The sequence below is a fragment of the Mastomys coucha genome, unplaced genomic scaffold (genome assembly GCF_008632895.1).
Source record: "Mastomys coucha isolate ucsf_1 unplaced genomic scaffold, UCSF_Mcou_1 pScaffold20, whole genome shotgun sequence".
NCBI classification, from domain to species: Eukaryota; Metazoa; Chordata; class Mammalia; order Rodentia; family Muridae; genus Mastomys; species Mastomys coucha.
In genome coordinates this window covers 45268307-45291740 of record NW_022196903.1, presented here as the reverse complement: position 1 = coordinate 45291740, position 23434 = coordinate 45268307, and the positions used below count along the sequence as shown (strand labels likewise).

The 23434-nt window shown below is 43.6% G+C and overlaps 1 long non-coding RNA gene across 1 annotated transcript; it reads right to left on the bottom strand.

The window, feature by feature from the left end:
* Positions 1 to 19956: 19956 nt before the first annotated feature.
* Positions 19957 to 23316, bottom strand: LOC116098110. Its single transcript, XR_004121706.1, has 3 exons — positions 23297 to 23316; positions 22807 to 22966; positions 19957 to 20095 (listed from the first exon to the last, which is right to left on the bottom strand). It is a non-coding gene; the product is annotated as an uncharacterized LOC116098110 (long non-coding RNA).
* Positions 23317 to 23434: the final 118 nt, after the last annotated feature.

Sequence of the window (23434 nt, the reverse complement as noted above, 5' to 3'; positions counted from 1 at the left end):
AAGCCCTGTCCAATGGCTACTCACATGTCTGCTCTAGAGATGCTCTGTCTAGGCTTTGGACAGGTTTGTGAACTGCATTTTTGAAACTTTGGGGTAGGATGGTCAGCATTAACACTGGCCAGGTTCCCACCCAGCTCTATCTGCACCATCCTGTGGCACCAGGAGCTTATAACTGAAGTGTCTCTCAGAACCATGTCCTAATTCCTCAGGTGCAGGAAGATAGTCATGTCAGAGGAAGGGAGCTTTACCAAGTGCGATGATCGTGAATTTGGTGACTGAGAAGTAACTCAACCTTGGTGACTGTGGAGTCAAAACCATCTCCACTCCTCATTCCCTGGATGTGTAGTCAGCTCCACACTTACGAAAGCTTTTCTCATACTAACTTCTCCTTGCCCAGACCCTCCAATAAGTCCTACTGTGTCCCCAAAATAAAAGTAATAAATAAGCAAGCATTTAAAGTGGCAGAATTGAAGGTATCAACGTGTCTTTCTTTCTCAGTCCCAGAATTTCACAACAAAGATGAAAACTAAGAGGCAACACAACACAGCACAAACTCAGTCAGCAGTGGGGTAGAAGAATGAGCTCAACAGAAGGTCTGTGTAGGGGAAGATTGAGTGGCAATGTTTTCCCAGAGTGATGGAAAACAAGAGATCATATACAAGTCATAGAGGGTGGATTAAAGTTTCCAACAATGTTGTTATGGATTGTCCAGAGATTTAGAAAAAATAAGAGGAAGCAATGGAATCAAAGCTGTAGGATGCCGTCCCGCAGCTCCTACTTGCGTGGGGTTCCACGAACCGAGGATTTGGAAACCTGTAATGGGTGGTAAAGTGGACGAGAGGGCAGTCTGGATATCAGACGTTTCTTGGCCCGGATACCCACTATGCGTCATCGCCTTGAAGGGTGGAGCTGAGAAGGTGTGTCGCACCACTTCGCAATGTATGCGTGTCAGGATCGTATCGCATTTCCCCTTTATAAATTTATACAGTTAGGGTGAATATGTGGTGGCCCTGCTGTGTTCTTGGAAGAACTCAAATCCGAAACCAGAGACTTAGCTCGCTGGGGGTTTGGAGCCTATGTAAATGATTCAAGGACCAGATACCAGGTCCCTAGGAAGCCGTGAACCTTTGATCTCTCTATCCCGTCCTGGAATCCTTTGTGTTAGAGTTTTAGCTTTGATCCTGCCGAATGTCTGTTCTCACCTGAATGTAAAATGCATGCCTGTGCTTATCTAAGTATATATATATTCCGTGTTCACTAAGTAAAGTTGCGCCTTGATGAGACCATTTCTCCTGGCGTCTGTCTCTTTTCTCTACCACCCATTACAGGTTTCCAAATCCTCGGTTCGTGGAACCCCACGCAAGTAGGAGCTGCGGGACGGCATCCTACACAAAGCAATCTCAGAGTAAAGACAGGAGTCTCTAGTTCAGAAAGCCTTTATAAGGAAGGCCCCTAAGTACCAAACAGAATCAATGAAAAATACAAACAGTCCCCAGTGCAGCTTCCTGAGGTCTGGACTGCAAGGAAAAAAGAGCAAGTCTGGAAGCTTACAGTCAGGAAAAAACAAGACAATTATCTGTGTTGATCAGAACTACTAGCAATGGATTATCAGAGAAAATGAGACAGTGTCTGCCCAGCCAAATACAAACCAAGAGGAGAGAAATAAAGCTGTCTTCAGTCACTCAGGAGCTGAGAAAGCTTACCTCTGCTGACTACTCATTGTGGCAGCCCTGGGGCTTGACCTGGTGCCGGGTCATTGGTCTACAGCCCAAGCTATGTATGTCCCCAGCCCTGACTCTACACAAACAATTACTTACTTACTTGAAGTAGCCATAGCCAAAAATAAATGGAAGGGTGTTTGATTCAAGAGCTAAGAAACCATTCCAAAGAACATGAAGACATTGTGTTGAAAATCAAGGCATAACAGCACACAGCTGTGATGTTCACCAGGCACACAGGGCAAACCACCTCTGTAAGTCCCACCGTGAGTATAAAATGTAATGTGGTTATATATTGTGATTGAAACTTTTTTCTAGTAGCCACATTTAAAAGACCCAAAGAAACAGCAAAAAATAAATTTAATAATATGCTTTATTTAACTCACTATGTTCAGAGTATCAAGCTTATTAGAGTTCAAATGTTTTGGACAACACTAAGATGTAGGTGGGGAAGAAGATGCCTCCTCATCTCATTCAATGGGTAAGTCAGGGACAAGATAAAAATCCTGACAAAATATTAAGCATTCTTGTAAAACACTACAGAAAAGATTACAGCCTATGAAATAAAATGCAAAAAGTGAGGAGAAAATAAACGAGAAACCATGACTGATTAAAAAAAAAGTATAGTCTATACATGTTAGAATTCCATGTGTTAAAATGAGTAAGTTCGGTGATAGCAATAGGCTTCATCAATGCCTGATACCCAATGATGCTTGCTCACTGGCATTTACGACCTTGTATAGTCCTTTCTTCTTGAGGGTAGGATGAACCTGCTGTTTCTCCTGTAAAGAACAGATCATCATGAGAGAGGTAGGCTATCATTCCCTGGATTCTTTCTTGGGGAGTGTGTTCTCTCTCTCTCTCTCTCTCTCTCTCTCTCTCTCTCTCTCTTTCTTTCTCCTTCTCCCCCCCCCCCCACATATATCTTATCCATCTGTCACCACCACCACCCCCATTTCCTCTGAGAGAAGCCAGTTGTCATGTCCTGTTGCAACTCTGTGGTCAGAGAGGACACAGAGCAAAGGACTAAGGCAGCTAAGAACTGAGAAGGCTGGGCTGACTCCACGGCAGGCTTCAAACTGGCAGTCTGGCAGTTAAGGAGACAAGGCCTAAGTCTCTGTTTCTAAGAACTGGGCAAGTCCAGGCCTCAGAAGCTGCCCTGCCTTCTGGCCTGAGGCAAGGACAATGGGTCAGCAGCAGTTTCCAGACTTCTCCAGCAACAGTCTCCAGCACTCATGCCCCAGTAATGGAATGTCCCTAGAGATGAAGCAAGATAAAGGTCACCTACCCCAGAATTCCCTAATGTGCTTTAAATCAGGCCTGTGAGTGTACTTGGTTGTTTCTTTATCTTGGTAATGGGAGACTCCAGCATACTAGACTTCTGAAAAATAAAACACTCTTTGAATTTATATACTGTTCGAGTCTGAGGTATCATTCTTCGGGGAATCATAAACCCTTACAGAAAGAGATTCTTGCCTTACTACCAGTAGCTTTAGAAAAAAAACCCAGCCTCAGCCAGCAATTTGGCTATGAAACCTGGAGCCAAGTCACCCAGGAAGCAACACCTGAAAGCTGCCCACAATAGGTTTGAATGCTTGGTCCCTAGTTAGTGGAACTGTTTGGGAAGGATTAGGAGGCAACTGTTCTTAGTGGAAGAGATGTGTTATTGGGAGTGGGCTTTGAGGCTTCAAAAGGCCACACCAGACCCAATCTCCTCCCACCCCCCACCTCTTTCATGCACACACACACACACACACACATACACACACACACACAAAACCAGTGCTTCAGCACATTGCCTATCTATTTCCCACCATGATGATCTAAAACTGCACACAAGCCCTCAATTAAATGCTTCCTTTTATAAAAGTTGCCTGGTCATGGTGTCTTTTTCCAGCAATGGAGTCATAACCAAGATGGAAATAGGTTCCCACTGGGGCTGTCTACTCATGGTAGACTGCAACCTTACCACCAAGGTTTCCCCTCCCCCCCCGCCCCCCCGCCACCAAAATCCCAAAAACTATTACACAAGCCCAGGTCTATGCCTTTATTGTGCACTTTGGTACTCACCTCATCTGGGGAGCCTGGCCACCACAGTGCCAAATGTCACGTAGCCCTTGGCAAACTTCAACTCCCTTTCTCCTGACATGAATCTGCCTAGCAAGCACCTGGAATGCCTCTCAATGGAAGTGAAGCATTCCCAGTACCTTAAGTCCCAGTCGATGTATTCTGACCTGAAAAACCACCTTCTCACTTTCCAAGGTTGATAGTCCTTATTCACCCCAAATTTTATATATATATATATATATATATATATATATATATATATATATATATATATATAAATCTGTTTCACTGAATACTGTCTAAAAGAGTTGTATCACTGAAGTCCTCTGAAAAGGCTCTCCATCCTCCCCCACCCCCACCCCTCACATCCCCACCCCTCTACTCCTGACATTCATAGCCCGACTGAGATCTGGTCTCCAATTCATCCTTTCTGGCTCAGTGTGCAGCAGCACCTGGACATCACAAGGGAAGAAGCAGAATGCAGAACCACAAGATATTTCATGTGGAACCTTCAAAGAAGCTTGAGAAGCATCTCAAATGGTGGGGAGTCACTCCCCCTACCCCAGAGACAGAGTTTCTCTGTGTAGCCCTGGCTGTCCTGGAATTCACTCTGTAGACCAGGCTGGCTTCGAACTCAGAAATCTACCTGCCTCTGCCTCCTAAGCGCTGGGATTAAAGGCATGTGCCAACACTGCCTGGCTTCCGGGAGTCACCTTTAAGGGGGAAGTACGAGAATCAGAATGCCTTTTAACTAAAGCTTTGTGGATAGATTATATTTCTTTAAATTTATCTTTATATAGAGATTGCAATGTGGGAAATAGAGTTTATTGGAGTGATATATATATATCACATATATAATGTAAATATATGCAAATATTTAAGTAGATTATAGAGCCTGGTAAAGACTTTCTATTCTATGTCCTCCTGGGTAGGAAGCCTGGACTGATAATAAAAAGCTGAAGGTACTCTGTATTAGGGTTCTCTAGAGTCATAGAACTTATGGAACTAATCTCTCTCTCTCTCTCTCTCTCTCTCTCTCTCTCTCTCTCTCTCCCTCTCTCTCTCTCTTTCTCTCTCTCTCTTCCAAATATATAAAGGGGAATTTACTGGAATGACTTAAAGGCTGCAGTCTAGCTAACACAGCAATGGCTGGCTGTGGATGGAAAGCTTAGGAAGCTAGTAGTTGCTCAGTCCCTCAAGGCTGAAGATCTCAGCTGGTCTTCTGTATTCAGCTGGAATCCTGAAGTGGACACCGATGTCAGTGAAGGAATGGATGTGCTAGAAAGATGATGACAAGCAGGCAAAGAGCAAAACCTTCCTTCTTCCATGTCCTTATATAGACTTCCAGTAGAAGGTAGAGTCCAGATTAACAGTGTGTCTTCTCACCTCAATGTCTGGGTTAAATGTGCATGTCTTTGTGGCTCAGAGGTCTGGACTGGAGAGAGTGGAGTCCCCCACTTCAAACCAAGCAGAAAATCTTGCACAGGTGTGTTGCAACTTTAATTTTTTCAAATCCTATTTTTAATGATGGTTCTTAAAAGATTTAACCTTCCTTGTAACCCACGCCCTACCAGAGGTTGTGGAAAAGAAAGGATATGGGGAGTGAATCTGTTTAGAAAAGTTCTTTGGAGCAACTCCTGTCTGTGTTGTCTGGAGATCAGCAATTCAATTCACAGATTAGCAGACAGCGGCAGCTTGATCCACTCGCAAACAGCCCACAGATACACCAACAGTCCAGTTCAGTAGAGTTGGGTTAGCAAGAGCGGTGGGTGACAGGACCTAGCAGAGACACCCAGGCCTCAGCCTCTGCTCAAATCAGCAGGAGGGACCAGCAGGAGCACCTCAACTGTGCCTCTCTTTAGGAAGTGAAGATCAGCAAAGACAAGAGACTCACAAGTGTCACACAGCTAACTGCACCAGCAAGCCAAGCTCTGTCTCTGTCACTCTATTTATACCCTCCAAATACCATGAGTCCTCCACATGCCCTGCCTCAGCATATGCATCCAAACAGCCAGAGTCCTTGGTAGGAGCAACAAACTTCAGTTACACTATCAGAAGTTTTGGGGTTCGTTTCTCTCTATAGAGTCCCGAGAAATGCAGCCCAACTACATAATGTAAGGCGGATCAATACATGTGTGTTGTTAGCCAAGAATTCATCATCATGTGTCCTTTCATATACTTGCTTTAGCAGAACATCTTCTCTCCTGTGTCTGCTTCAGCAAAACATTCCTTCACAAGTCTGCCTTAGCTTTTCACACTTTACCAAAACATTCCTTCATGTGCTTGCCCCAACAAAACACCATCAAACTGACTGTCCAAAGAACCCTCAAGTTTCCACTTCAGTATGCCCTCCTTTTCTGAATTGTAGTTCATTCCAAATGTAGTCAAGTTGACAACCAAGAATAAACATCACAAGTTCTTTCACTAAAACCCTTGAGAAATGTTGACAGTGCATGACAGCCAGAGATAGGACACAATTCGAATTGAACAGTGTGATGTGAGACACAGCAAAAGAGAAGAAAATGGTGGCTCTCTTGGGTGACTGAGTGGCCCCTCTGTAAATAGATGTGAAGACCTGGAAGCTTCCTGAAAACTCACTGGATTGTGGGAAAGCAGAGAGCAACGGCCCCAGGACTGTGATGACCAGGGTGGGGTGGGGTGGGGTGGGGTGATGATGCCTCTGTTCTCCGTGGCTTCAGCCCTACCCACTCTGGAGGCTGCTCTGAAGATTATCCAAAACAGGTCAGTTCTAGAATTTGGAGAAGCAGGAGCTCTTGGATACCCCCTAAGAGTATAAATCAGCAAAAACAAGACAACTTTGTAGAGAAGGACTTGGGTTTTTTTTAGCTTCTGAGGAAGTGCCACTCTACATCTCCTGAACAACTCTCACCCTTTGCCAGTGAAAAATGTGCAAAGCTGCAGGAAGTTTAGTGCAACTTTATTTTTTTCAAACCTTATTTTTAATGATAGTTCGTAACTTCCCTTTTAGCCTACCACCCACCATAGGTAGTGGAAAAGAAAGGATATGGGGGAAGTGGACCTGATTAGAAATGGTTCTCTGGAACAACTCCTCATCTGTGTTGCCTAGAATCAACAGTTCAGAGGAGTCAGTAGCAGCAGCTTGATCCACTCCCAAACTCTTCACAGATATGGGAGCAGGCCAGCTCAGTAGAACTGTGATAGCCAACATGAACCAGGCAGCAGACCAGCTCAGTAGAACCCTGATAGCCAACATGAATCTGAAATGGTGGTACAACCTAGCAGGAATAACCAGGCAGGAGGGATTCCGACCAGCAGGGACATTCAAAGCAGCTCTCCACTGTGCCTCTCTTGAGGGAGCAAAGATCAACAAAGACTCTAGACCAACAAGCTTTGCACAGCTGGCTCTATAAGCAAGCCTAGCTCAGCCTCTGTCACTGTCCATCGAGTTCCTTTCATACTCCCTCCAAACATCAAGTGTTCTCCACGGGTCTTGCCTCAGCATGCGTGTCTGTCTCAGCTGACATCACTCTGCCGATCAGCCCGCGTCTGCAGAAGCAGCAAGAAACTGCAGCACACCACCAGTTTTTTTGGCATGTTTCTCTCTATGGAGTCCCAACAAATGGAGCTCAAGTACTCAGTGTAAGGTGGACAAATACACGTGTGTCATTAGAGGAATCCTTCATCATGCATCCTTTCACATCTTTTCACCTGTGTCTGCTAAAGCTGAACGTTCCTTGACGTGTTTGCCCCAGCAAAACACTATCAAAACACTTTCCAAAGGACCTTTAGTTTCCACTTCAGTTTAGTTTCTTCTAAAGTAACTACTGCCTGAGCAACTCTCTGGTGCTCAGTGTTGTGTTAGTAGCCATGGGATTTGAACACTCTCCCTGCAGTGTATGTCCTGCTTATTGGTTCTTATGGTCGGTTGAGGAGAGATGACATGTCCAGTGAGCAGTTCATGACAATGTTGGCTCAGACACTTTTCTAAAATCTGACTATCAAAGATTAAAGCTGAGGAATCCAGAAGACGCCTCCCCCTCTCCGCCCCCTCTCTTTCGTTTTTTTTGCTTTTTGATCTTGCTACGTTCTCCAGGCTGTGCTCTAGCTCGCATTCCTTCTGTGTCAGCCCAATACAGAGCCCAACGCTGAGTCCAGCTCACTTACCTGTTCTTTAAGCAAATTATCATTGAGAACTTTGTGTGCCAACCTTTTTGTACTGGATCCCCGATAGAAAAGAAATCTTATAGAACATCAACAGTGGAGTGGGCATATAATCCTGGCACTCAGGAGGCTGAGGTAGGATTTCAGGTTTGAAGTAAGCCTGGGGATACATGGAAAAACCCTATAACAGAGAGGAATGGGAGAAAGGGAGGGAGGGAAGGGGGGAAAAGAGGGAGGGAGGGAGGGAAAAAGGAAGGAAAGAAGGGAGAAAGGGAGGGAGGGAAGGGAAGAAAGGAGGGAGGGAGGGAAAAAGGAAGGAAGGAAGGAAGGAAGGAAGGAAGGAAGGGGAAAAGGAAAGAGAAATCCTTTAATCAAATACAGTGGAAGTAGATACATATTCATCAAAATAAGGGAATGAGGAACAACTTAGTGACTTAGTGCTTGAGGCTATGTGAGCCATCAGACACAAGATTTTGGTTAATTATTTTCCCATGGCCTCTACTCCTCTGCCCAAGCACTCTTTGCCTATACAATGTTGCTAAAAATCACAAAATCATAGGCACAGATAACATCATCAGTCTCCTAAAACTCCCCTTTCCCTGCCAGCACTGTGGTGGAGCAGCGCCATGTCAGCCTTCAGATTCCAAGAGCCCCAATTTAAATTTGCACTGTCACCTTCTAATATTACAACTGTGGCACTGGACAAGCCTGTGACCTCTCTAGGACTCACTTTCTCCACTGTAAAATGGGAATAAGGTACCCAGCCAGCACATGCGAGAGAATAGATGTGCAATAGATGCCTGTTAATTTTAGTTACAACTCATACTTTTATTATCTGTAAATAATGTATGGAATCCTGAGCCCAGGAAGATGAAGTTGTTTGTCTGGCCTTTAGATCCATATTTGACTAGTTTTTTACATTATAATTATGAAATTTTTCTTGCTATAAGAAAGAACAATGAAATATGTTTATGAAAGAAAAAGACAGAACCTTCGGCACTTGTGTTAAAGGAGCATTTGAGGAAGGAGTTTCAGGCTCATTAGCTGTACGTTTTGGCACCAGTCTATGGATGGGTGTGGGGCTCTTAAATATCCTGAGTTTCTGGAAGGCCAGAGTCAGGCTTTCTGTTCCAGGAAGAGTGACGTTAGATGCTTCATTACATCCAGTAAGTCTATTAGCCTCTGTGTCAGCGCTCTCTGGAGATGGCTGGCCCACCAGAGCCATCATATTCTTGGCTCTCAGCAATTGCTGTCTCTGACACTCACCTTAATCCAGAAAGCAAACTGGGGCCAATAAATCTGCAGGATTTTGATAATCTCTTTAAAGGGAGCTGTGCATGTGCAAATGACCCACGTAACTGGATGGTCAAGGGAGTCCAGCGTTCTCAAGCTGGAGGCTTAGAAGCACACATGGAACAGGATTTAGCTGCCCTACCCCGAGGGCACCCTGGAGCTTTGCACCAAGCTCTGAATGCTAGCTAGTTTGTCTTGGTTTTCTGAGTCTGACACTTAAGTGTCATGTGTATCACTAGTGCAGCTCAGGCACTTCCCCCTTATCCTTTTAAATCACATTTATTTGTGTGTGTGTGTGTGTGTGTGTGTGTGTGTGTGTGTGTGGTGTGCCACTGCATGTTTGTGGAGGTTAGAGATAACAGACTGGTTCTTTCCACCGTGATATTTGCGGGAATTGAATTCACTTCAGCAAACTTAGTGGCAAGTGACATCATCTTAGTGGCTTTCACTCCTCTTCATATAAGAAGATGAGATTCTGAGACATTAAGTTCAAGGGCAGTATAGTACTTTTCTTACATTTAAAATTTTTTATCTTGTGTGCCTGTATGTACATATGCTCACACATACCTAGGTGCACATATGGAGGTCAGAGGAAAACTTGAGGAAATTGGTTCTGTCCTTCTACTAGGACAGGGTTTAAAGTCAGGTCATCAGGCTTGGCAGAATGTGCCTTTGCCACTGGATCATCTCTCTGGCCCATGGCCAATGATGCGACCAGTATTAAAAAGGGCATTTCTCAACATTGGCATCTTTGGCAGTATAGGTCAATAATTGTGGGGAAAAGCATGGTAGGATGTTTAGCAACATCTCCTCTCATACCTTTTCCTCCAATGTTTGTCTCCCAAGTTGCCTCCTATAGGGGCAAAAGTGATCTTATGTAGCTGGCTCCAAAGCCCTTGATCATCCACAAGCGTGTTGCCATTCACATATACCATATACTTTATTTTAAGCAAAGGTGCAGAGGTGCAGTGGGTGGGGCCAGGCATGACAGGTGAAGCTCAGTGTAGAGTGTGTGCTCAGCATCCACCCCACACAGATAACATAAAAGAGAAATGCAAGCAAGCTCTCTCTTTTTAAAAATTTAGTCATATAGTATTATCAGAAATCAGATTCAACCTAACTACATATTCTGTCCATTTTGTCTGTCACCATATTGTGGTTCTCTTTGGATTTTTTTTTTTTTATCTTTTAGGGTCCTCACTAGGCCTATTCACTCCCACACTCAATGTTCACTCATTTCCTGGTCTCCTTAAACTCTGTCATAATCTTGTTAAAATTAGGCAATGTGTGTCCTGAGCCAACAAGGCCAAGATCTCTGGGATGATGCTGTGGCTATCTCTGTGTGTTTGCTGACAACACAGACTCTCCATTTTTCCAGTACGGGTACTGTTTACAGATGTAGTGTTTCTCCCGGATGCAAAGGCAACAGCAGACTCATTCTTTGCCTATTACTAATATATGAGTAAGTACTTTAAAGTGTATAACTACTTCGATTTTCATTCCACCAGGGAAAGAGAACTGACAAGACACAAAGCAAAGTAATGAACATCAACAGAGTCAGGCTGTTCTGGAAAAATCAGAGTAAATGATCTGCATTGATTCATACGACAGCCAATACGGAGTGCTTGGGGAATCACTAGTCTCAACAGAGGGGCCTGGAAATGAAAATATACACTGGGTTCCAAACTCACCATTAAGAAACAAAAATTTCTTACCAATCAATATATTGAGTTAGTTACATGCTAAAATAATATTTTGGATATATTTTACTATATAAAATGTTATTAAAATATTTTTGGTTTTTGGAGATAGGATAGCTCACTGTGTATCCTGGGCTAGCCTGGACCTAGCTATGAAAATCAAGCTGGCCTTAAACTCATAGACATCTGCCTGCCTCTCCTCCTGAGTGCTGGGATTGAAGGCGTGCCCCACTGGGACCAGTATGTAATTAAAATTTTAAACAGGGCCAGTGATATGTTCAGCAGGTAAAGACACTTGCAACCAAGCCTAATAATCTTAATTCAATCTCTACATGGTAGAAGGAGTCTAGACACATTGGAGCTCCACATATGTGCTTTGACCTATGTATGTCCCCTAGCACAAATTAAATAGATTAATTTTAAAACATAAAAATATAGTAAATATATAGTTTTTCAAATTGGTATTTCACTAACTTGTTGTACTAGCCCAGCCTTTCCTACTATGACAAGTTATTTGAGGCTGGGTACTTCATAAAGAAAAGAGATTTTTTTTCACAATGGCTGGCTTCATTGATTTATGGCAGGTGGCATCATGAGAGGATGAGATCATGTGGCAAAATAGAAAGCTAGAAAGGGTGCCTGGGGACTAACTAGGGTCCACAAAAGCTTATCTATCTTTTCAGTAGGTGTGTCCCTACTGATATTAGAACCTTCCATGGGCTGCCTCTCTAAACATTGGCCCACTGGAGACTAAGCTTCCAACATGGAAGTCTTTGGGTTCACACATCCAAATCAGGACACATGTCTTGGGTGTACTTTCAGCCTCCACATCAGCTCCCTCAGTTACACATTTCCTAAAACATTGCTTCATTTCCCTGGGAGTAGCCCTGAGAGTCTTGTCTTGAACGCATAGCAAAGGCCTTCAAGACCTTGAAAATGACCATGCTCAGCCTGCTCTTGAGAAGGGAGGAACAAACTTTACTACTCAAGAGGCCTTGTGTGCAGACAAGCTGCACATCAAGTATGGAGACCATGTGCAGAGAGGAGTGGTGGGCCTCTGCCCTTACAAAGGTCCACTGGCACACTTGGTATTTGCCAACATCTGGGAACACAGAGGCTGAGAGGCTCCTTCCCATTCCTTAAGTGCTGAGAGAGCAGCCCTAAGTGCTTGTGTAAGTGACTGCTTTAGGCTGAACAGCTGCCTCCCTTCCGTATCTATTGTTTGAACGACAGGCTTTGTTATTTCTTGTCTTTCAGAGCCAAACCCTAGCGTAGAAATTCTGTCTTTGTGCATAGATGCTTTGAGTATGCAGAGGCATGTGCCCCAGTCATGACCAATGAGCATGATGATGGCTAGGTCATGAGCTTCAGAACAAGTCTTTGGCTTGTACGGTGCGGTTCACAGAAGGTTGTTCGGTTTCTTCTGCCTCTGGATATGACTATGATAACTGCCAGATCCACATCACATCCAGACTGAAGAGGAAATCACCTGAGTGAAGTGGGCAGAGCAGGAAGACAGACTTGGGTCCTTGGTGACGTGTTTGAGCGCTGATGTGAAACAGCATTAAGGTCATTGCAGTGATAGACTTCACTGTGTGCTTTAACTTAACCTATCGTTTAAGTGCTTCTAAGTCAAATTTCTCTCATTGCAACCAAACTATCCTTGCAGACCATGGGGATATAATTATCCTGCCAAGCGAATTTGGTTAGTAGTTTTTGAGGAAAATATATTTATGCATTTTTAAAATAAATCATTTATGGGATTTTTTCATAGAAAAGAAGTACATTCAAACAGAATTTGTAATTCCATAGTTGATACCTAAATAAATATAATATGAAACATGTCAAGTCAAATGAGAAGCTACAACATCATGTTGGTGTTAGGTGAGTTGTCTTATACAAATGCTATTCTGAGCTCATGTTATTTAAGATACAAGTTATTTCAAAGCCCTCAGTAGAGTCACTTTCATGTTCTATTGTCCAGAATTGGGGCATAAGCACTCACCATGACAAACTAAGGTTTGAAAGATCTGGGCCTTTTGGAGAGGCCCTGGTCTCATGCTCATGCATATGACTCAGGAGTGCTGTTTTTTAAGGTGTTGGACACAGGTGAGCAGTCCAGAGAAGCTCCTTCAGCATTCTTGACCTTGAGTACACTCCTATGGCTTACCTTCACTCTTAGGAGCTATGTATGCTACCTCCTCATGAAAGTAGTAGATTTGCTATGAGGTAAACAAGCAGGTTCTCTGACATCAAGTAGCTCACTGTGCAATTAGATATGTCACTGTGTGGTATGAGAGAGAATGGGATAGACCACAGACTGCCACACTGCCACAACACATCAATAGAACTAGAGCACAAGCCATGTAGGAAAGGTTATGGCAAGCAAGTTTTCTAGAGATGGCCCACCATTTTGCATGGCTGTGATGGGTGTGCTCTAAGAGGCATGGACCCCAAAGACTTTGTCCCAGGATTGCTTCTCATTGTTAATATGCCTTTCCTGATATACCTATTACATGGCCAGATGGTTCCTGGGCATCAGCCCACCCTATTGGGCAAATCTCCTACAGATCAAAACAAAGATGAACTTCATGAATTAATGCTGTTTAGATGTATTATTGACTATAGAATTCCTCAATTGATTCAGATAATTTTAGGAAGAAATTTAAGGAGATGGTTTTAATTGTTTTGCCAGAAAGATATAATAAAGTTATGATGGAAAATAGAATAGTAAGGAAAGGCTGCACAAGTAAAGGAGTACAAAGAGCTTTTATAAACTACACTAAGAAGAGAAATAGGCTTGGGGCAGATTTATGATCAAGGAAAAGCATTCTAGGTCAGGTCCAAGGATGAGGCCACAGGTGTGTACTATAGATAAAGGAAGGCCATGCGAAACTGTTGCTTTGAACTATAATGAGCTTATAGAATGAAACACTGCTTTGAACTTACTATGGACATCCTTCTACAACTCCCTTTTGTGTGACATTTTATCTGTGAGGTAATTTTATGAAGAATTTTTGTCTAAGAAGGTATAAAAAGGCTGAGAGAAAAAATAAAGTATGGCTGTTGGGGCTCTGCTCCATCCACCAATTGTATATATGTGTATCTATGTACATATGCCTGTCTGTTTGATGTATATATGTACATATGTAGAATATGTATATATATACATATATATGTATATATATGTATATATATATATGTTTGCATGTACATTTGTGAAATTGAAGAAATGGATGGTTGGGCCTTGCTGAGTGTGTAGGTGTGTGTGTGCACATATGCATGACTTTTTTCTTTATCCTTATTCTTTCTCTCTGGCTCACAAAGAGTTAATGAGCTCCAAGCCTCTTGCCTCATGGCCAGCCAGAGGCTCCTGAGTTAAAGAGTAAAGAATCCAAGTAACTTTCTTTTCCTAATCCCCTGCTGCTGTCAGCCGGAATCATTTGCCAGATGCCATCAGCTTTTGGCTTCAGGACAGAAAAAGAGAGTTAATTGCCAGAAGCCATCAGCTTCTGGCCCCTAGAGCAATAAGAGAAAGTTAATGGCCAGAGATCACCAGCCTCTGGCCTGCCTACTCTGCTCTCACCTCAGTACCTGGGTGTCAGGGAGGGACCCTGGCAGAACCAGGCCTCAGGAAAACGATTTCAGCTCTGAAGACACATTCTGACTTCCAAATCAGTAACTTCTTTCTCAGAATTTCTCTAAGAGGATCGAGTGGGAAGATGATTAAAATAGAAATTGATTAAATCTCCTTAGGATCTACCTTAGCAGATAGTGTTACTACTTTCAATTCCATTAATAATCACGACTTTACAGTGAACTTTATTTGAAAATCAAGAAGAGCCAAGAGATAGTTCAGTGTCAAGGAGGACTGGCTGCTCTTCCTGAGGACCCAATGTTGACTGCCAACACGCACATGGCTGCTTACAAACATCTGTGACTCCAGTTCCAGAACATCCAATGCCCTCTTCTGGCCTTTGGGGGTGCCAGGCATGCAAGTAGTACCCAGATGTGTAGGCAAGCATGCATGCAAAGCACTCGTGCATATCAAATAAAATAGTAAGTTTTTTTTTTTTCTTAGATGAAGAAGCAAAGTTTAAAATTTGGCACTAGATATTAAGAAAGCTATTAAGAAAGAGCTACTTTCTGGGAGAGGCAGTGTTCCAATCTAGTGTTTTGTATTAAAAGTGTAGATATTTCTAGGGCTACACAAGTTTGCTGATATCACACCCCTGTTCATCGTTTTCACAATGATCACCTTGGCAAATTTATGACTTTGTGTTAATAATCATGGAACAGCAATTAGGAAAACTTACACAATTATCAAGTCAAACAGAATTCATGTGTGTTTATCCTAAAATTACATCTATGTGGAAAAATGCTAGAAGGAAACACTGAACAATGGAAGAGATTTTTGTAAGTGACATTTATAGGTATTTTTATTCTACTTGACTCATTGATTTTTGGTTTTATTATTATTTTGCTGTTATTTTGCTGTACATTTTTTTTTTTTTCAGAAAGAAAAATACAAGTGTAGTGGTACTGGGAATTGAACTAGGATGTTTTGCATGGCAGTCAAATACCTGATCACTAATCATTCTTCCCAGGCCCTTTTTAACTTTAATTTTGGGGCAGTGCCTTTGTAAACTTCCCAAGTTGGGCTAGAACTTGTGTCCTTACTGCCTTAGCCTCCCAAGTATCTGAGATTATGGGAGAGCCTGATACTCATACCAGGTAAGATGTACACCAGTCCCTGCATGTGAGTACTGGAGTGCATGAGGCATCTGTGAAACTGTACTTTCAGAATCTGTCCAGAGAACCACACTTCTTGAAGAAAGGGACTCCAGGTGTTGAGACTCTTTACACCAGTGGTTCTCAAACTTCCCAATGCTGCGACCCTTTAATACAGCTCCTCATGTTGTGGTGACCCCCAACCACAAAATTATTTTGTTGCTACTCCAAAACCATAATTTTGTTACTTTTATGAATCATAATGTGCATATCTGATAAGCAGAATATCTGATATGTAACCCCCAAAGGGGTCACAACCCACAGGTTGAGAATCACTAGTCTAGGCTAAGTACACATTCTTCACAGGGCACATTTATTTACCGTTCTAAAAACTCAATTCATTGTTTTAAGCTTCTATAAGAACAAGGGCATCATAGTTTCTTCCTCTGAAGAGCTAATTTCATCTGAGTATGGCACCCAGGTTCTGAGGGTCAGCAGGGGACTCATGTGCAAGTTACAGGAACCAGGGACCAAAGCACTTTCTTTGGATGGAACCAAAGAATTTCTACGTCTCAAGAATACGGTGGAGAAATGAAGAGACCTCAGCAAAGGTGCCACCCACTTCATAGAAAGGTAGAAGCAAATACTTCTGAAGGTTTCTAGTTTTCATCCCTATAAATAGAGAAAGGTCTATGGGATGGCAGGATGGACATAGACAAAAGAAGCCCCCTCTTCAGCTTCTTCTTACATCCTGATGGAGTTGATGGGGCTCTAAGAAACCGGGACATATATTAAAGGGAAAAGGATAAAATAAAAGTCCCACAACTTGTAACCTTGGCAACTGGGCCATCTTCAAGGAAACAACATCTTCCTACTTTCAGCTGGCTGGGAGAGTCTTTCTAGGACTGGGCCCTGAACAGTCATGCCTCTAGGCCTGACATGGACAAGCCCCTGTTAAAGGTCACTTCTCTGCGATTCCTTTTATTCTTGTGATAAATATTTGAAGGCTAACCTACCACTAGCTGCTGAAGCAGGCACGGGAAGATGAATGATACTCCATCTGCAAGGAGACAGAAATTGATCAGAAAATGGTGAATACAATCTCGAACCATGGTGGGTGCTGTCAAAATAAATAAGCACACCTCAAGCAAAACAAACCTCTCAGCTAGAGCAATAGCAGGCTGTGTAGGAGGACTTCCCTGAAGGAGGAAGTCTGACTGAAGGAGGGCTGAAGAATGAATCACTCTTCACAAAGGAAGAGAAGGAACGGCACATGCTGGGTATAGAGAGGGAAGACGTGCACCAGGACCCGTGTCAGGAAATAACAGAATGTGGAGGCAGGCCAGTGTACAGAATGGAAGAGACAGAGGGGCAGGTGAAGGGGGAGGGTGCCTGGCCATGCAGAATCCTGAGATCCACTCACAGAGTGTGTTTCTTCATCCTGAGAGCAATCGGAAAACTGTGGGAGAGTTCTATGATCGGAGGGTTTGCAGGTGCCCCTCCTCCACTTTTAAACATTTGCTTTAGAGTACAGAATGGCTTATGGGAGTGTTTTGATTACTTTTCTGTTGCTGTGATGAGATGCTATGACCAAGGCAATGCAGAAAGAGTTTATTTGGGGCTTCCAGTTTTAGAGGGGGAGTCTATGACTAATGTGGGAGTATGACAGGAGGTAGGAAGGCAAAGAGCTGGAACAGTAGTCAAGAGCTTACATCTTGATCTACGAGAGAGAGAGAGAGAGAGAGAGAGAGAGAGAGAGAGAGAGAGAGAGAGACACAGAGAGAGACAGAGACACACACAGAGAGACACACAGTGAGACACATAGAGAGACAGAAAGAGACAAAGACAGACACACAGAGAGAGACAGAGACACAGACAGACCCCAGAAAGACACACACACAGAGAGACACATACAGAGAGACACACAGAGACAAAGAGACAGACACACACAGAGAGAAAGAGACAGAGATAGACACACAGAGGCAGACAGAGACACAGATAGAGACAGATACAGAGACAGAAAGATTTGGAGATCACTTTTTAGAAATCTTAGAGCTCATCCGAAGAAACACACATACTCTAACAAGGCCACACCTCCTAATCCTTCCCAAACAGTCTGCCGACTGAGGACCAAATGTCCTGGGCCTTTCTCACTCTCACTACTACAAAGAGGATAAAGGTAGCTCCTGGTCTGTTACATGTTTCCAGGAAATAAATGGTGGATATAGAGGTGAGAATTTAGTAATCTCATACGTGTGATGGAACTAACATGATCCATGTTGGTTTACTTAATATAAATTTAAACTCATCAAAAAAGGATACATCACATATATATTTTTTTCTGCAAATATATTTGCTGTGTACCTGGAAAAAAGAAAGAAAAAATAAAGAGACAGAGAGTCAGAGAGGGGGAGAGAGAGAGAAAGAAAGGGAAAGAGGGAGAGAGAGAGGAAGGGGAAGGAAAGAGGAAAGGAAGGAAGGAAGCAAGCTGGGCCTGGGAATTAACTCAGGGGATAAAAGTGTTTGCTGCTCAAACCTGACAACCTGAGTTTCAGCCCCAAAATCTACATGAAAAGCCAAACACGATGTCCTATATTAATAACCCAGTACTACTATAGCAAGATGGGAGCCAGAGACAGGGTAGTAGACCAGCTCAAGAACAAGCCAGCCTGGACTACATAGCACAAAGAATGGCCCAGCTTCAACAGAGTGGAAGTGAGAATAACTCTTGAAAGTTGTCTTCTACCTTCCATATGCATGCATGGAACATGCACATTGGCACTTGACTGAGGTTATTGCTCTCTCTGTCTCTGTCTGTCTCTGTCTGTGTGTGTGTGTGTGTGTGTGTGTGTGTGTGTGTTTGTGTGTGTGTGTATGAAATGAGGGATGCTATGGTTTGGTTCATTCAATGTTTAGTGCTAAGATTGGACCCAGGACCTTGCATATGCTAGGCAAGCCCTTTCCCAACAATTTTATCCCCAGCTAACTCACTCAGTTTCTGATCCATTCCCTCTCATGTGTACAGGCAGCACAGAGGCTAGAAAGACAAGAATCACATTTCCAGGCCTCTCTTGCAGCTAGATTTGCAGGTGTGATTTGGAACGTATATGTCAGACATGTTCCTGTAGAACATGGGTCTAGAAATGATATAAGGGGAACAGCAGGATTTGAAGCACACATTCTGCTGGTATGGCTTGTAACAGAAGGAACGTCCTGGCCTTTCTGCCAGAACTTTCTGATTTGACAGGCAGACTCTTGATAGTGGCAGGAGCAGCAGCAGTCTTGGCTCAGGTTGGTAGTGCCTGGCAAATGAGTGCTTACTATAATTCATGTGGGCTGTCCTTAGAATCTACTGTAGATAACATGATCCCATGCATGCATTCCCACAGTTGGTACTTAGAGATAATTTGATAGTTCAGTCCTGAAGGAAATTCTGTCCCTTTAAATGTCCCTTTCTTCCTGTAATGTTCATTTTTATATTTGTTCATATAATGATATAAACACGTATAACATGCTTAAAAAACTAGTTCTGCCAAACACTTGGGAGAAAGCTGAAAGTTATCTTGTTCTAAAGGTGAGCAATCTGGAACATTCCAGAAATGTTAGACATCTGATTTAAAAGATGACTCATTTAGAATTAAAATAAACTTTGACCTTAAGTTTCACAGATAATATCTCTGTACATTAAGCAGGACTTGGATCTAAACCAGGAACTCTAACAATGTGGCAGTTTCCTTTACAAGGAGAGCTTTACTATAATAAACCCAGATTTTAAATCAAAAGTTAAAAATGTCAACAAAGCCATTCTGGAAGTTATTGTCTGCTTCTACTTCTCAAAATAATTCATCTTTTTTCCTGAGCACATTTTCGGTGCCTCTCTTAGGACAGCTTCCAGTCTCTTGTACCTGACCTCTTGCAGCTTGTACTGTAGTTATTTATATACATGTTTGATCTGACCTATGGAGGAGTCTGTAGAAACACTGAAGTCAGGAACACCCTCTGATCCATTTTTGTATGTCATAAAGTGCCTGCTAAGAATGGTCCTTTATACAAAGGTGGTGCATGATCTATATTTAATCAAGAAATAGATGAATTCTTGTACAATCTTTGTCATGAGCTCACTAACACTCTTGAACAACAGCTTCTGTTTTTTGGCAACAAAAACCACTTTAATACATTTTTCAGATAAAAATGAAGGGGGGGATGAGTAGCACATACTTTCTCCTCCTCCTCCTCTTCCTCCTCCTCCTCTTCCTCCTCCTCCTCATTTTCTTATTTTGGAGACAAGTTCTCCCTCTGTATCATGCATGGCTGGCTGACCTGGACTCACTATGTAGACCAGGCTGGTCTCACATTCAGCCTTGGGATGTCAAGGTTCTTCAGCCCTCAATGGGCCCTCAGCATCCTCTTTCATGCTCGCACTGTTCTGTCAGTAACAGCTTCCTAGAATACAGGTTTAAGAATATTCAGCCATAATTGAATTTGCTGATGAAACCAGCCTTGGCTTACTCCTGTTGTCTGCCATGAGTCAGGGAAGGGAATAGCATCGAACAAAGCATGCAGGCCAATGCTCTCTCCCCACGGGAAGACTGCGAGCCCATGCAGGACTGTGGTTGTTCCCTATAGGAAGACAGTGAGGCCAATGTCTTCTCTCCATAGGAAGACAGTGAGAGCAGAAGCTTTATTTCTGTAGTGCATATATACCAAGGCACTGCACGAATTGCTCTTACACAATCATATTTAATTCTTAGACAGTCTCAAGAAATGGTATCATTAGGATTGCCATTATGCAAATAGGTTTAGGGAAGCAAAATTTGCCCTAGGTTCTTAGCCAGAATCCTAGCCCTAAGCAAGTACTTCTGTTGTCCTCTGCTCTGTGGCACCGGGCCAGTAGTTTTTGATCAGGAACCCTCCAAGGGTCTTTGGACAATGTCTGGAGACTTCTTGGTTGCTACAACCTGGTAGGACAGTTATTTGTGTCTGGTGGGTAGAGTGCAGCTTCCAGGCACTGGGCATCCCCACATGCAAACAAAGAATTTTTGGGCCAAAAACGTCAATCACACTGAGGTTGGTGGGGACTCTGTCTTAGTCTACATGGCAATTATTTCCATATTGTAAAACTTTTCATGTAGTCCCAATAAGTATAATGACTATTTTCATCTCACAAAGTAGGAAAGGTAATTGCTTATCCAGGAAGTATCATGGCAAGACAAGAAGCCAGGGGCTCTTGTTCTAGGAGCCTATGTAGTTCTTGGCCTATACTCCATTATGACCAGCTTCCTTTACTGTGAAAACATGTAACTTCAGGCAGCACCTGCTTAACTACTAGGAACTTCAGAGGCTAAAAAGATACAGTCAGATCAGGGAGATGTCTCAGGGGGTAAAGATACTTGCTACTAAGCATGAGTTTGATTCCCTAGGACCCACATGGTGAAAGGAGAGAACAACTCCTGCAGGTTGTCCTCTGACCTTCACATTGGTGTATGTACACACACACACACACACACACACACACACACACACACACACACACACAGAGTTGATAAATGTAAAAAAAGAAAAGCACTAAGCCAAAGCAGAAAAACCCTGCAAGGTGGTAGAGCCTCTAGAAAGATCAACAGCATTTGTTCAGCTCTTCAGAGGAGACTCTAGAAACTTACTATATGCAACCATTGATCTTTCTCTAGTACATTCAGATCATTGTGCTAAAATAAGACTGCGAGGGGGGAAGCTAATTTTAGGATGGTAACGAGCTTTTGCAAGATAATTAACTCTGCGTGGGTTTCAACTTTAATCTTTCCCCTCTTGATTTGTAGGAGCGGAGCGCCTATAAGTTTATTTAGAAGAGGAAGTGGAACTGAAAAGACTCGCTGAGATTCCTCTTTCTTGGAGGCAAAGCATTTTGAATATGAACAAATCTCTCATCCTGACTCATTAACTGCCTTCAGTACCAACAGGAACACAGTCAGCTTGGAAGAAACTGAAGAAAAACCCAAGGACAGGATGCCAGTTCAAACAACAAAACCACAGCTTTCTGTCCAGCCTTCGGTTACCAGGCCATTTGGTACAGGCTACAGCCTCGTTGGGTTCTGGGTAGCTATGAATTAGCAATATGTGTATGTATATAGTCATGCGATTGTGTAATCTGGCGTGTGAACTTCGGAGATAATAAACACCGTTTACAAAGTCCAAAGGTTGGATTGCCCTGCAGCAAAGACATTTCTGTGGGATAGAAGGCATGCCTCTGGTAGGAAAGCTAACCCGGATGCGACAAGATGATTTGGAAGTGGGGAGAGGAAAGAGGAAGAGAGGATGTCTTGAGAGTTACTAGACATAAAGTGAGTGTGACTCAGGCACCTGAGCTGGGTGTGGGCAAGGTGCCGCAGGCCTGCTGTCAGTTGGTGCTCCTTCTGGTTTAGGGTAGTTTGGGGTAGTTTAGGAAGTCCGGCATCGCTCATATTGAGATCGCCAACCAAGTGCTAGGGCTCACAGCATTCTGCCTTCCCAGGCCACCTGCCAGAGCCAAAGACAGTCCCAGAGAGTGTATCCGTGGAAGGTCCCAGAAAGTGAATATCCAACCCCGTAGTGAATGAAACGTGGTTTATACAGATGTGAGAAACAGCCTCAGAAACGTTAATACAGGGTCAAGACTGACAATATCAGCCACAGGTGGTGACCTGCTTATGTACTTGGCATTCTGGAACTTCTAGAGTGTCAGCAGCTGAGCCAAAGGAGCCAACATGCCCAGTACTGTGAGGCAGGCCAGGTGGGTCTTAAAGGGTTTAAATACATACACCACCTGCAGTTCCTAGTGCCCAGAAAGCGCTTCCTGAGCCCTAGAGCTGCTAAGTATTTCCTGCTTTGGGAGCCTGTTTGAGAGCCTCCCCCAGAGGCCTTCAGGGACCTGAGCTACTTCCATCACCCCTTCCTTCCGAGGTTCTCTGCATGCTCTCTCTCCATGCTAACAGTTCACCAACGTTTTCCTGATTATGCATGTAAATATACACTCTTTGGTTTATTGTCTGCGTCCTCTCTAAAATGTAGGTTCTGAGAGGGCAGAAACCCCGTGTGCAGAAACCTCAGGTGCAGGGTCGCATCTGTTCCTGGCATTCATCATTTCCTGCCCACCGGGCCACCTGCGGCGCTGGACTCACGTGCGGTTTGCAAATTGACCTCAAATTATCAGTGGCTGGGATCCAAGCGAGGATTTTGGCAAGTGGGCGGTGAAGTTGGATGGGTCTGGACATCTAACCAGAGGCTCCTGTGTTTCGATCGCAACTACATTGCATCTTCTTTCCTAGCCACAAACGGGAACTGTAACAACAACAACAACAACAAGAACAAACAACAGCAACGCCCTTCTCCCTTCCTGCCTCCTCTGTAACCCCGCAACAATCTGGACAACTGCTTCTGGGGGCCAGGTGCCCAATGTCCGAACCCAGTTTCCGACACCTTGTGTCTAACCCTCGCCACACTTTCCCCCCCTTATTTATTCTCAGCCCTATTCAGTGTTTAAGTGATTATTGCCCGTTGGACTATTTGAGTCCCCTGGAATTTTCTCCTTAAAAGAGCTCCTTTCGCGCAAACCTCAACTTCCTAAGTCGTTCAATAAACATTTACTGAGAGCCTAAGGGGCTCACTCACCCTGCCCTGGGATGCTGGGAGCCGCTACCCCGCCCAGCCACACCTACCATCACTCTCCGCCCCTCCACACGCCCTGAACCCTGGCTGGCGTCACGGAATCCGCCTGCAGCTTCCAAGTCCGACGCCTCACCCCCTTTC